Below are 13,980 nucleotides of genomic sequence, written 5' to 3'. Positions count from 1 at the left end.
TCCATGGTATATTTTTGCATTCTCTAAAAATTCGGACAAAATGGAGGTCAAGAAAATCTCCTCGTTTATTTAGGACATTTCTCGTTTTCGACCCTTTTTAACTAGGAAGGCCATAAAGTGGCCAGTTTGTATTGAATCTTAGCATGTGACAATTCGTTGGATAGGTAAACAACATAACTACGACTTCCATGGGATATTTTTGCATTCTCTAAAAATTCGGCCAAAATGGAGGTTAAGAAAAACTCCTCGTTATTTTAGGACATTACTCGTTTTCGACCCTTTTTTACTAGGAAGTCAATAAAGTGGCCGATTTGCATTGAATCTTTGCATGTGACAATTCGTTGGATAGGTAAACAACATAACTACGACTTCCATGGGATATTTTTGCATTCTCTAAAAATTTGGCCAAAATGGAGGTTAAGAAAATCCGTTGGATAGGTAAACAACATATCTACGACTTCCATGGGATATTTTTGCATTCTCTAAAAATTTTGCCAAAATGGAGGTTAAGAAAATCTCCACGTTAATTTAGGACATTACTCGTTTTCGACCCTTTTTTACTAGGAAGGCCATAAAGTGGCCGGTTTGTATTGAATCTTAGCATATGACAATTCGTTGGATAGGTAAACAACATAGCTACGACTTCCATGGGATATTTTTACATTTTCTAAAAATTCGGCCAAAATGGAGGTTAAGAAAATCCGTTGGATAGGTAAACAACATAACTACGACTTCCATGGGATATTTTTGCATTCTCTAAAAATTCATCCAAAATGGAGGTTAAGAAAATCTCCACTTTAGTTTAGGACATTACTCGTTCTCGACCCTTTTTTACAAGGAAGACCATAATGTGGCCGATTTGCATTGAATCTTAGCATGTGACAATTCGTTGGATAGGTAAACAACATAACTACGACTTCCATGGGATATTTTTGCATTCTCTAAAAATTCGGCCAAAATGGAGGTTAAGAAAATCTCCTCTTTAATTTACGACATTACTCGTTCTCAACCCTTTTTTACTAGGAAGGCCATAAAGTGGCCGGTTTGTATTGAATCTTAGCATGTGACAATTCGTTGAATAGGTAAACAACATAACTACGACTTCCATGGGATATTTTTGCATTCTCTAAAAATTCGGCCAAAATGGAAGTTAAGAAAATCTCCTAGTTATTTTAGGACATTACTCGTTTTCGACCCTTTTTTACTTGGAAGGCCGTAAAGTGGCCGGTTTGTATTGAATCTTAGCATGTGACAATTCGTTGGATAGGTAAACAACATAGCTACGACTTCCATGGGATATTTTTGCATTCTCTAAAAATTCGGCCAAAATGGAGGTCAAGAAAATCTCCTCATTAATTTAGGACATTACTCGTTTTCGACCCTTTTTTACTAGGAAGGCCATAATGTGGCCGATTTGCATTGAATCTTAGCATGTGACAATTCGTTGGATAGGTAAACAACATAACTACGACTTCCATGGGATATTTTTGCATTCTCTAAAAATTCGGCCAAAATGGAGGTTAAGAAAATCTCCTCGTTAATTTACGACATTACTCGTTCTCAACCCTTTTTTACTAGGAAGGCCATAAAGTGGCCGGTTTGTATTGAATCTTAGCATATGGCAATTCGTTGGATAGGTACACAACATAGCTACGACTTCCATGGGATATTTTTACATTCTCTAAAAATTCGGCCAAAATGGAGGTTAAGAAAATCTACTCGATAATTTAGGACATTACTCGTTTTCGACCCTTTTTTACTAGGAAGGCCATAAAGTGGCCGGTTTGTATTGAATCTTAGCATATGATAATTCGTTGGACAGGTAAACAACATAGCTACGACTTCCATGGGATATTTTTACATTTTCTAAAAATTCGGCCAAAATGGAGGTTAAGAAAATCCGTTGGATAGGTAAACAACATAACTACGACTTCCATGGGATATTTTTGCATTCTCTAAAAATTCGGCCAAAATGGAGGTTAAGAAAATCTCCACTTTAATTTAGGACATTACTTGTTCTCGACCCTTTTTTACTAGGAAGACCATAATGTGGCCGATTTGCATTGAATCTTAGCATGTGACAATTCGTTGGATAGGTAAACAACATAACTACGACTTCCATGGGATATTTTTGCATTCTCTAAAAATTCGGCCAAAATGGAGGTTAAGAAAATCTCCTCGTTATTTTAGGACATTACTCGTTTTCGACCCTTTTTTACTTGGAAGGCCACAAAGTGGCCGATTTATATTGAATCTTAGCATGTGACAATTCGTTGGATAGGTAAACAACATAACTACGACTTCCATGGGATATTTTTGCATTCTCTAAAAATTCGGCCAAAATGGAGGTTAAGAAAGTCTCCTCGTTAATTTACGACATTACTCGTTCTCAACCCTTTTTTACTAGGAAGGCCATAATGTGGCCGATTTGCATTGAATCTTAGCATGTGACAATTCGTTGAATAGGTAAACAACATAACTACGACTTCCATGGGATATTTTTGCATTCTCTAAAAATTCGGCCAAAATGGAAGTTAAGAAAATCTCCTAGTTATTTTAGGACATTACTCGTTTTCGACCCTTTTTTACTTGGAAGGCCGTAAAGTGGCCGGTTTGTATTGAATCTTAGCATGTGACAATTCGTTGGATAGGTAAACAACATAGCTACGACTTCCATGGGATATTTTTGCATTCTCTAAAAATTCGGCCAAAATGGAGGTCAAGAAAATCTCCTCATTAATTTAGGACATTACTCGTTTTCGACCCTTTTTTACTAGGAAGGCCATAATGTGGCCGATTTGCATTGAATCTTAGCATGTGACAATTCGTTGGATAGGTAAACAACATAACTACGACTTCCATGGGATATTTTTGCATTCTCTAAAAATTCGGCCAAAATGGAGGTCAAGAAAATCTCCTCATTAATTTAGGACATTACTCGTTTTCGACCCTTTTTTACTAGGAAGGCCATAATGTGGCCGATTTGCATTGAATCTTAGCATGTGACAATTCGTTGGATAGGTAAACAACATAACTACGACTTCCATGGTATATTTTTGCATTCTCTAAAAATTCGGACAAAATGGAGGTCAAGAAAATCTCCTCGTTTATTTAGGACATTTCTCGTTTTCGACCCTTTTTAACTAGGAAGGCCATAAAGTGGCCAGTTTGTATTGAATCTTAGCATGTGACAATTCGTTGGATAGGTAAACAACATAACTACGACTTCCATGGGATATTTTTGCATTCTCTAAAAATTCGGCCAAAATGGAGGTTAAGAAAAACTCCTCGTTATTTTAGGACATTACTCGTTTTCGACCCTTTTTTACTAGGAAGTCAATAAAGTGGCCGATTTGCATTGAATCTTTGCATGTGACAATTCGTTGGATAGGTAAACAACATAACTACGACTTCCATGGGATATTTTTGCATTCTCTAAAAATTTGGCCAAAATGGAGGTTAAGAAAATCCGTTGGATAGGTAAACAACATATCTACGACTTCCATGGGATATTTTTGCATTCTCTAAAAATTCGGCCAAAATGGAGGTTAAGAAAATCTCCACGTTAATTTAGGACATTACTCGTTTTCGACCCTTTTTTACTAGGAAGGCCATAAAGTGGCCGGTTTGTATTGAATCTTAGCATATGACAATTCGTTGGATAGGTAAACAACATAGCTACGACTTCCATGGGATATTTTTACATTTTCTAAAAATTCGGCCAAAATGGAGGTTAAGAAAATCCGTTGGATAGGTAAACAACATAACTACGACTTCCATGGGATATTTTTGCATTCTCTAAAAATTCGGCCAAAATGGAGGTTAAGAAAATCTCCACTTTAGTTTAGGACATTACTCGTTCTCGACCCTTTTTTACAAGGAAGACCATAATGTGGCCGATTTGCATTGAATCTTAGCATGTGACAATTCGTTGGATAGGTAAACAACATAACTACGACTTCCATGGGATATTTTTGCATTCTCTAAAAATTCGGCCAAAATGGAGGTTAAGAAAATCTCCACGTTAATTTAGGACATTACTCGTTTTCGACCCTTTTTTACTAGGAAGGCCATAAAGTGGCTGGTTTGTATTGAATCTTAGCATATGACAATTCGTTGGATAGGTAAACAACATAGCTACGACTTCCATGGGATATTTTTACATTTTCTAAAAATTCGGCCAAAATGGAGGTTAAGAAAATCCGTTGGATAGGTAAACAACATAACTACGACTTCCATGGGATATTTTTGCATTCTCTAAAAATTCGGCCAAAATGGAGGTTAAGAAAATCTCCACTTTAGTTTAGGACATTACTCGTTCTCGACCCTTTTTTACAAGGAAGACCATAATGTGGCCGATTTGCATTGAATCTTAGCATGTGACAATTCGTTGGATAGGTAAACAACATAACTACGACTTCCATGGGATATTTTTGCATTCTCTAAAAATTCGGCCAAAATGGAGGTTAAGAAAATCTCCTCGTTAATTTACGACATTACTCGTTCTCAACCCTTTTTTACTAGGAAGGCCATAAAGTGGCCGGTTTGTATTGAATCTTAGCATGTGACAATTCGTTGAATAGGTAAACAACATAACTACGACTTCCATGGGATATTTTTGCATTCTCTAAAAATTCGGCCAAAATGGAAGTTAAGAAAATCTCCTAGTTATTTTAGGACATTACTCGTTTTCGACCCTTTTTTACTTGGAAGGCCGTAAAGTGGCCGGTTTGTATTGAATCTTAGCATGTGACAATTCGTTGGATAGGTAAACAACATAGCTACGACTTCCATGGGATATTTTTGCATTCTCTAAAAATTCGGCCAAAATGGAGGTCAAGAAAATCTCCTCATTAATTTAGGACATTACTCGTTTTCGACCCTTTTTTACTAGGAAGGCCATAATGTGGCCGATTTGCATTGAATCTTAGCATGTGACAATTCGTTGGATAGGTAAACAACATAACTACGACTTCCATGGGATATTTTTGCATTCTCTAAAAATTCGGCCAAAATGGAGGTTAAGAAAATCTCCTCGTTAATTTACGACATTACTCGTTCTCAACCCTTTTTTACTAGGAAGGCCATAAAGTGGCCGGTTTGTATTGAATCTTAGCATATGGCAATTCGTTGGATAGGTACACAACATAGCTACGACTTCCATGGGATATTTTTACATTCTCTAAAAATTTGGCCAAAATGGAGGTTAAGAAAATCTACTCGATAATTTAGGACATTACTCGTTTTCGACCCTTTTTTACTAGGAAGGCCATAAAGTGGCCGGTTTGTATTGAATCTTAGCATATGATAATTCGTTGGACAGGTAAACAACATAGCTACGACTTCCATGGGATATTTTTACATTTTCTAAAAATTCGGCCAAAATGGAGGTTAAGAAAATCCGTTGGATAGGTAAACAACATAACTACGACTTCCATGGGATATTTTTGCATTCTCTAAAAATTCGGCCAAAATGGAGGTTAAGAAAATCTCCACTTTAATTTAGGACATTACTTGTTCTCGACCCTTTTTTACTAGGAAGACCATAATGTGGCCGATTTGCATTGAATCTTAGCATGTGACAATTCGTTGGATAGGTAAACAACATAACTACGACTTCCTTGGGATATTTTTGCATTCTCTAAAAATTCGGCCAAAATGGAGGTTAAGAAAATCTCCTCGTTATTTTAGGACATTACTCGTTTTCGACCCTTTTTTACTAGGAAGGCCACAAAGTGGCCGACTTATATTGAATCTTAGCATGTGACAATTCGTTGGATAGGTAAACAACATAACTACGTCTTCCATGGGATATTTTTGCATTCTCTAAAAATTCGGCCAAAATGGAGGTTAAGAAAGTCTCCTCGTTAATTTACGACATTACTCGTTCTCAACCCTTTTTTACTAGGAAGGCCATAATGTGGCCGATTTGCATTGAATCTTAGCATGTGACAATTCGTTGAATAGGTAAACAACATAACTACGACTTCCCTGGGATATTTTTGCATTCTCTAAAAATTCGGCCAAAATGGAAGTTAAGAAAATCTCCTAGTTATTTTAGGACATTACTCGTTTTCGACCCTTTTTTACTTGGAAGGCCGTAAAGTGGCCGGTTTGTATTGAATCTTAGCATGTGACAATTCGTTGGATAGGTAAACAACATAGCTATGACTTCCATGGGATATTTTTGCATTCTCTAAAAATTCGGCCAAAATGGAGGTCAAGAAAATCTCCTCATTAATTTAGGACATTACTCGTTTTCGACCCTTTTTTACTAGGAAGGCCATAATGTGGCCGATTTGCATTGAATCTTAGCATGTGACAATTCGTTGGATAGGTAAACAACATAACTACGACTTCCATGGGATATTTTTGCATTCTCTAAAAATTCGGCCAAAATGGAGGTCAAGAAAATCTCCTCATTAATTTAGGACATTACTCGTTTTCGACCCTTTTTTACTAGGAAGGCCATAATGTGGCCGATTTGCATTGAATCTTAGCATGTGACAATTCGTTGGATAGGTAAACAACATAACTACGACTTCCATGGTATATTTTTGCATTCTCTAAAAATTCGGACAAAATGGAGGTCAAGAAAATCTCCTCGTTTATTTAGGACATTTCTCGTTTTCGACCCTTTTTAACTAGGAAGGCCATAAAGTGGCCAGTTTGTATTGAATCTTAGCATGTGACAATTCGTTGGATAGGTAAACAACATAACTACGACTTCCATGGGATATTTTTGCATTCTCTAAAAATTCGGCCAAAATGGAGGTTAAGAAAAACTCCTCGTTATTTTAGGACATTACTCGTTTTCGACCCTTTTTTACTAGGAAGTCAATAAAGTGGCCGATTTGCATTGAATCTTTGCATGTGACAATTCGTTGGATAGGTAAACAACATAACTACGACTTCCATGGGATATTTTTGCATTCTCTAAAAATTTGGCCAAAATGGAGGTTAAGAAAATCCGTTCGATAGGTAAACAACATATCTACGACTTCCATGGGATATTTTTGCATTCTCTAAAAATTCGGCCAAAATGGAGGTTAAGAAAATCTCCACGTTAATTTAGGACATTACTCGTTTTCGACCCTTTTTTACTAGGAAGGCCATAAAGTGGCCGGTTTGTATTGAATCTTAGCATATGACAATTCGTTGGATAGGTAAACAACATAGCTACGACTTCCATGGGATATTTTTACATTTTCTAAAAATTCGGCCAAAATGGAGGTTAAGAAAATCCGTTGGATAGGTAAACAACATAACTACGACTTCCATGGGATATTTTTGCATTCTCTAAAAATTCGGCCAAAATGGAGGTTAAGAAAATCTCCACTTTAGTTTAGGACATTACTCGTTCTCGACCCTTTTTTACAAGGAAGACCAGAATGTGGCCGATTTGCATTGAATCTTAGCATGTGACAATTCGTTGGATAGGTAAACAACATAACTACGACTTCCATGGGATATTTTTGCATTCTCTAAAAATTCGGCCAAAATGGAGGTTAAGAAAATCTCCTCGTTAATTTACGACATTACTCGTTCTCAACCCTTTTTTACTAGGAAGGCCATAAAGTGGCCGGTTTGTATTGAATCTTAGCATATGACAATTCGTTGGATAGGTAAACAACATAGCTACGACTTCCATGGGATATTTTTACATTTTCTAAAAATTCGGCCAAAATGGAGGTTAAGAAAATCCGTTGGATAGGTAAACAACATAACTACGACTTCCATGGGATATTTTTGCATTCTCTAAAAATTCGGCCAAAATGGAGGTTAAGAAAATCTCCACTTTAGTTTAGGACATTACTCGTTCTCGACCCTTTTTTACAAGGAAGACCAGAATGTGGCCGATTTGCATTGAATCTTAGCATGTGACAATTCGTTGGATAGGTAAACAACATAACTACGACTTCCATGGGATATTTTTGCATTCTCTAAAAATTCGGCCAAAATGGAGGTTAAGAAAATCTCCTCGTTAATTTACGACATTACTCGTTCTCAACCCTTTTTTACTAGGAAGGCCATAAAGTGGCCGGTTTGTATTGAATCTTAGCATGTGACAATTCGTTGAATAGGTAAACAACATAACTACGACTTCCATGGGATATTTTTGCATTCTCTAAAAATTCGGCCAAAATGGAAGTTAAGAAAATCTCCTAGTTATTTTAGGACATTACTCGTTTTCGACCCTTTTTTACTTGGAAGGCCGTAAAGTGGCCGGTTTGTATTGAATCTTAGCATGTGACAATTCGTTGGATAGGTAAACAACATAGCTACGACTTCCATGGGATATTTTTGCATTCTCTAAAAATTCGGCCAAAATGGAGGTTAAGAAAGTCTCCTCGTTAATTTACGACATTACTCGTTCTCAACCCTTTTTTACTAGGAAGGCCATAATGTGGCCGATTTGCATTGAATCTTAGCATGTGACAATTCGTTGAATAGGTAAACAACATAACTACGACTTCCCTGGGATATTTTTGCATTCTCTAAAAATTCGGCCAAAATGGAAGTTAAGAAAATCTCCTAGTTATTTTAGGACATTACTCGTTTTCGACCCTTTTTTACTTGGAAGGCCGTAAAGTGGCCGGTTTGTATTGAATCTTAGCATGTGACAATTCGTTGGATAGGTAAACAACATAGCTATGACTTCCATGGGATATTTTTGCATTCTCTAAAAATTCGGCCAAAATGGAGGTCAAGAAAATCTCCTCATTAATTTAGGACATTACTCGTTTTCGACCCTTTTTTACTAGGAAGGCCATAATGTGGCCGATTTGCATTGAATCTTAGCATGTGACAATTCGTTGGATAGGTAAACAACATAACTACGACTTCCATGGGATATTTTTGCATTCTCTAAAAATTCGGCCAAAATGGAGGTCAAGAAAATCTCCTCATTAATTTAGGACATTACTCGTTTTCGACCCTTTTTTACTAGGAAGGCCATAATGTGGCCGATTTGCATTGAATCTTAGCATGTGACAATTCGTTGGATAGGTAAACAACATAACTACGACTTCCATGGTATATTTTTGCATTCTCTAAAAATTCGGACAAAATGGAGGTCAAGAAAATCTCCTCGTTTATTTAGGACATTTCTCGTTTTCGACCCTTTTTAACTAGGAAGGCCATAAAGTGGCCAGTTTGTATTGAATCTTAGCATGTGACAATTCGTTGGATAGGTAAACAACATAACTACGACTTCCATGGGATATTTTTGCATTCTCTAAAAATTCGGCCAAAATGGAGGTTAAGAAAAACTCCTCGTTATTTTAGGACATTACTCGTTTTCGACCCTTTTTTACTAGGAAGTCAATAAAGTGGCCGATTTGCATTGAATCTTTGCATGTGACAATTCGTTGGATAGGTAAACAACATAACTACGACTTCCATGGGATATTTTTGCATTCTCTAAAAATTTGGCCAAAATGGAGGTTAAGAAAATCCGTTCGATAGGTAAACAACATATCTACGACTTCCATGGGATATTTTTGCATTCTCTAAAAATTCGGCCAAAATGGAGGTTAAGAAAATCTCCACGTTAATTTAGGACATTACTCGTTTTCGACCCTTTTTTACTAGGAAGGCCATAAAGTGGCCGGTTTGTATTGAATCTTAGCATATGACAATTCGTTGGATAGGTAAACAACATAGCTACGACTTCCATGGGATATTTTTACATTTTCTAAAAATTCGGCCAAAATGGAGGTTAAGAAAATCCGTTGGATAGGTAAACAACATAACTACGACTTCCATGGGATATTTTTGCATTCTCTAAAAATTCGGCCAAAATGGAGGTTAAGAAAATCTCCACTTTAGTTTAGGACATTACTCGTTCTCGACCCTTTTTTACAAGGAAGACCAGAATGTGGCCGATTTGCATTGAATCTTAGCATGTGACAATTCGTTGGATAGGTAAACAACATAACTACGACTTCCATGGGATATTTTTGCATTCTCTAAAAATTCGGCCAAAATGGAGGTTAAGAAAATCTCCTCGTTAATTTACGACATTACTCGTTCTCAACCCTTTTTTACTAGGAAGGCCATAAAGTGGCCGGTTTGTATTGAATCTTAGCATATGACAATTCGTTGGATAGGTAAACAACATAGCTACGACTTCCATGGGATATTTTTACATTTTCTAAAAATTCGGCCAAAATGGAGGTTAAGAAAATCCGTTGGATAGGTAAACAACATAACTACGACTTCCATGGGATATTTTTGCATTCTCTAAAAATTCGGCCAAAATGGAGGTTAAGAAAATCTCCACTTTAGTTTAGGACATTACTCGTTCTCGACCCTTTTTTACAAGGAAGACCAGAATGTGGCCGATTTGCATTGAATCTTAGCATGTGACAATTCGTTGGATAGGTAAACAACATAACTACGACTTCCATGGGATATTTTTGCATTCTCTAAAAATTCGGCCAAAATGGAGGTTAAGAAAATCTCCTCGTTAATTTACGACATTACTCGTTCTCAACCCTTTTTTACTAGGAAGGCCATAAAGTGGCCGGTTTGTATTGAATCTTAGCATGTGACAATTCGTTGAATAGGTAAACAACATAACTACGACTTCCATGGGATATTTTTGCATTCTCTAAAAATTCGGCCAAAATGGAAGTTAAGAAAATCTCCTAGTTATTTTAGGACATTACTCGTTTTCGACCCTTTTTTACTTGGAAGGCCGTAAAGTGGCCGGTTTGTATTGAATCTTAGCATGTGACAATTCGTTGGATAGGTAAACAACATAGCTACGACTTCCATGGGATATTTTTGCATTCTCTAAAAATTCGGCCAAAATGGAGGTCAAGAAAATCTCCTCATTAATTTAGGACATTACTCGTTTTCGACCCTTTTTTACTAGGAAGGCCATAATGTGGCCGATTTGCATTGAATCTTAGCATGTGACAATTCGTTGGATAGGTAAACAACATAACTACGACTTCCATGGGATATTTTTGCATTCTCTAAAAATTCGGCCAAAATGGAGGTTAAGAAAATCTCCTCGTTAATTTACGACATTACTCGTTCTCAACCCTTTTTTACTAGGAAGGCCATAAAGTGGCCGGTTTGTATTGAATCTTAGCATATGGCAATTCGTTGGATAGGTACACAACATAGCTACGACTTCCATGGGATATTTTTACATTCTCTAAAAATTCGGCCAAAATGGAGGTTAAGAAAATCTACTCGATAATTTAGGACATTACTCGTTTTCGACCCTTTTTTACTAGGAAGGCCATAAAGTGGCCGGTTTGTATTGAATCTTAGCATATGATAATTCGTTGGATAGGTAAACAACATAGCTACGACTTCCATGGGATATTTTTACATTTTCTAAAAATTCGGCCAAAATGGAGGTTAAGAAAATCCGTTGGATAGGTAAACAACATAACTACGACTTCCATGGGATATTTTTGCATTCTCTAAAAATTCGGCCAAAATGGAGGTTAAGAAAATCTCCACGTTAATTTAGGACATTACTCGTTTTCGACCCTTTTTTACTAGGAAGGCCATAAAGTGGCCGGTTTGTATTGAATCTTAGCATATGACAATTCGTTGGATATGTAAACAACATAGCTACGACTTCCATGGGATATTTTTACATTTTCTAAAAATTCGGCCAAAATGGAGGTTAAGAAAATCCGTTGGATAGGTAAACAACATAACTACGACTTCCATGGGATATTTTTGCATTCTCTAAAAATTCGGCCAAAATGGAGGTTAAGAAAATCTCCACTTTAGTTTAGGACATTACTCGTTCTCGACCCTTTTTTACAAGGAAGACCAGAATGTGGCCGATTTGCATTGAATCTTAGCATGTGACAATTCGTTGGATAGGTAAACAACATAACTACGACTTCCATGGGATATTTTTGCATTCTCTAAAAATTCGGCCAAAATGGAGGTTAAGAAAATCTCCTCGTTAATTTACGACATTACTCGTTCTCAACCCTTTTTTACTAGGAAGGCCATAAAGTGGCCGGTTTGTATTGAATCTTAGCATATGACAATTCGTTGGATAGGTAAACAACATAGCTACGACTTCCATGGGATATTTTTACATTTTCTAAAAATTCGGCCAAAATGGAGGTTAAGAAAATCCGTTGGATAGGTAAACAACATAACTACGACTTCCATGGGATATTTTTGCATTCTCTAAAAATTCGGCCAAAATGGAGGTTAAGAAAACCTCCACTTTAGTTTAGGACATTACTCGTTCTCGACCCTTTTTTACAAGGAAGACCATAATGTGGCCGATTTGCATTGAATCTTAGCATGTGACAATTCGTTGGATAGGTAAACAACATAACTACGACTTCCATGGGATATTTTTGCATTCTCTAAAAATTCGGCCAAAATGGAGGTTAAGAAAATCTCCTCGTTAATTTACGACATTACTCGTTCTCAACCCTTTTTTACTAGGAAGGCCATAAAGTGGCCGGTTTGTATTGAATCTTAGCATGTGACAATTCGTTGAATAGGTAAACAACATAACTACGACTTCCATGGGATATTTTTGCATTCTCTAAAAATTCGGCCAAAATGGAAGTTAAGAAAATCTCCTAGTTATTTTAGGACATTACTCGTTTTCGACCCTTTTTTACTTGGAAGGCCGTAAAGTGGCCGGTTTGTATTGAATCTTAGCATGTGACAATTCGTTGGATAGGTAAACAACATAGCTACGACTTCCATGGGATATTTTTGCATTCTCTAAAAATTCGGCCAAAATGGAGGTCAAGAAAATCTCCTCATTAATTTAGGACATTACTCGTTTTCGACCCTTTTTTACTAGGAAGGCCATAATGTGGCCGATTTGCATTGAATCTTAGCATGTGACAATTCGTTGGATAGGTAAACAACATAACTACGACTTCCATGGGATATTTTTGCATTCTCTAAAAATTCGGCCAAAATGGAGGTTAAGAAAATCTCCTCGTTAATTTACGACATTACTCGTTCTCAACCCTTTTTTACTAGGAAGGCCATAAAGTGGCCGATTTGTATTGAATCTTAGCATATGGCAATTCGTTGGATAGGTACACAACATAGCTACGACTTCCATGGGATATTTTTACATTCTCTAAAAATTCGGCCAAAATGGAGGTTAAGAAAATCTACTCGATAATTTAGGACATTACTCGTTTTCGACCCTTTTTTACTAGGAAGGCCATAAAGTGGCCGGTTTGTATTGAATCTTAGCATATGATAATTCGTTGGACAGGTAAACAACATAGCTACGACTTCCATGGTATATTTTTACATTTTCTAAAAATTCGGCCAAAATGGAGGTTAAGAAAATCCGTTGGATAGGTAAACAACATAACTACGACTTCCATGGGATATTTTTGCATTCTCTAAAAATTCGGCCAAAATGGAGGTTAAGAAAATCTCCACTTTAATTTAGGACATTACTTGTTCTCGACCCTTTTTTACTAGGAAGACCATAATGTGGCCGATTTGCATTGAATCTTAGCATGTGACAATTCGTTGGATAGGTAAACAACATAACTACGACTTCCATGGGATATTTTTGCATTCTCTAAAAATTCGGCCAAAATGGAGGTTAAGAAAATCTCCTCGTTAATTTAGGACATTACTCGTTTTCGACCCTTTTTTACTTGGAAGGCCGTAAAGTGGCCGGTTTGTATTGAATCTTAGCATGTGACAATTCGTTGGATAGGTAAACAACATAGCTACGACTTCCATGGGATATTTTTGCATTCTCTAAAAATTCGGCCAAAATGGAGGTCAAGAAAATCTCCTCATTAATTTAGGACATTACTCGTTTTCGACCCTTTTTTACTAGGAAGGCCATAATGTGGCCGATTTGCATTGAATCTTAGCATGTGACAATTCGTTGGATAGGTAAACAACATAACTACGACTTCCATGGGATATTTTTGCATTCTCTAAAAATTCGGCCAAAATGGAGGTCAAGAAAATCTCCTCATTAATTTA

Source organism: Medicago sativa, chromosome 8 (assembly GCF_051527215.1).
Source record: "Medicago sativa cultivar Bolivia chromosome 8, Bolivia_mono, whole genome shotgun sequence".
NCBI classification, from domain to species: Eukaryota; Viridiplantae; Streptophyta; class Magnoliopsida; order Fabales; family Fabaceae; genus Medicago; species Medicago sativa.
Note: the sequence above shows the minus strand (reverse complement) of the source record.